The sequence below is a fragment of the Osmia lignaria genome, chromosome 15, assembly GCF_051020975.1.
Source record: "Osmia lignaria lignaria isolate PbOS001 chromosome 15, iyOsmLign1, whole genome shotgun sequence".
Lineage (NCBI taxonomy): Eukaryota > Metazoa > Arthropoda > Insecta > Hymenoptera > Megachilidae > Osmia > Osmia lignaria.
This window is the reverse complement of record NC_135046.1, coordinates 2,027,522-2,029,458: the sequence shown is the minus strand read 5'-3', so window position 1 is coordinate 2,029,458 and position 1,937 is coordinate 2,027,522. Positions and strand designations below refer to the sequence as shown.

General features: G+C 37.8%; 1 non-coding gene across 1 annotated transcript; it reads right to left on the bottom strand.

The window, feature by feature from the left end:
* Positions 1-1,371: 1,371 nt before the first annotated feature.
* Positions 1,372-1,494, bottom strand: LOC117600551 (U5 spliceosomal RNA). The gene has a single exon (XR_004580481.1). It is a non-coding gene; the product is annotated as a U5 spliceosomal RNA (small nuclear RNA).
* Positions 1,495-1,937: the final 443 nt, after the last annotated feature.

Below are 1,937 nucleotides of genomic sequence, written 5' to 3'. Positions count from 1 at the left end.
GGTAAGTTTGTTAAGTAGCGAGGATCGCGAAACCGACATAAGCTATACGAAGACACAAGAGATAACCATGAAGATGCAATATTCAAGGCGCGAAGATAGGTACCCTTTGCTTCCTTGAACCAACAATATTTTGCGTTTCTTTCCGCTTCTTTTTTTATTACAAAAGAAGCTTTAAAAATTTTAATTATATACCGAAGTAAAAATTTCATAAATTGCCATTCGATATTGAAATTATAAATATTTCAATCCCAAGAACAGTCGGTTTCGTATATTTGCATTTTATTGTCTGGCATTCAAGTAAAAGCAGAGAATTTCAATCGGGACGATGATTCGATAGACGCGGGTATATCTCGGCCACGGAAGGAGAGGAGTGACCGGAATTTTTCTCATGGAAACGGTCCCGATAATGCGTCACGACGTTTTCCGTCGTCTATCCAGTGGATCTTTTTCGTGGAATAAATATGTAAATTGGAATTTCTCGTTGCTCGCGACAATCTTGACCTCTCCACCGTTGCTTGCTGCCGCTATTTTCTCTTCGTTTATTTCGAACCTACCGTCTCTTTTTCGACGACGGAACACGTCGAACACCGCTACTGCGTTTTCTACCTGAAAGATATCAGAAGCCGGTCCCTTTTCTTGAATAATTCAACGTGCACGCTTCAGCCGATTTGCAAACGCGGATGGAAGAACATCGATTCTTGTACGTACGAGCCTATTTCGAAATGTCTACCGTGTCACCGAGCTAAATTGTTGTTAAACAGGTAGAACTTGTAGGTGGTCAAAGTTCGCTTGTAACGTATGGTAGGATTTCATGTTCGCTTGAACCTAAATTATTAGTGAAAATTTTGCTAAAAGGTCAATTAGAACCTAATTAATAACATGTACAGCTAATTTCGGCAGCGGTCTGTCGGTCTGTAGTATTATTTGAAAACGTTAATAACAAGGTAAAGGGACGTCGAGCTGCACAACTGTCAGGTATGTCCACCTGCTGATACTCAAAGTTGAAAGTGAAATGGACATAATAGTTCTTAATCGTTGTATTCAATCTAGAATGAAAATCTTCATGCACTAGTTCTAATTCAAGCATTGGAAGTGTGAAAGAAAAGGGAGCAACTTTGGAGCAGAGAATAGTTTTATTTATTTGAAATTTTATTATCTTTATGCGAGACCACCTACGAAGTTCTCATAACTCCAGTTTCCCGGGAATAGTTGTTAAAAAACACTAGGAATATCTTTGTGTATACCACATCCTGTCTCTGTTTTCTACTTGCTTAACATACGATAGTCAGTCCACACTTCCATATCAGTTTATACAGGATGTAGTATAATTGGTCTTCGCATACTTGCAGTTTTATGTTTTTCATTATATTATGACCCAACTTGCGTCGGGTACAACAAAAAATTAGAGTTAAGACTCATCAATTCTTCCCCTCCACGGAAATCTTTAGTAAAAGGCGAAAGATTTATACGTGTATTGAAGGGAAAGCAGAGTACCGATGCTCTCTGCTGTTCATAATATGTAGTCTCGTGACGCACTTTTAGCAGTGAGAAAAGTTTGCCACCTAGTGACCATTTAATGTATTAACCTTCTAATAGCAGAGCCGAGTCAACCATGACCCAGACCCATGAAGAGGGAGAGAAAGTAAGAGCAAGAGGGGACTACCTTCACAATCCACAAGTGTAAACATTACTTAAAATAGATGGAGCCACCTGAAACAAAAAATATGGAGTCACTATATTAGAAATGATTTGAAATGATTTGAAATAATTTAAAGAATGAAAAATGTTTCAACTAGAGCATTCATCAATTTAATATTAATCAACTATTAGTCGAAATATAATATTAAAGAGGAACAAAATAGAAACAAAAAGAAAGATAAAGGTGGAAAGAAGAGACCCCCTACGCATCCATCGTAAGGCTACTTTTTGGTTCGATC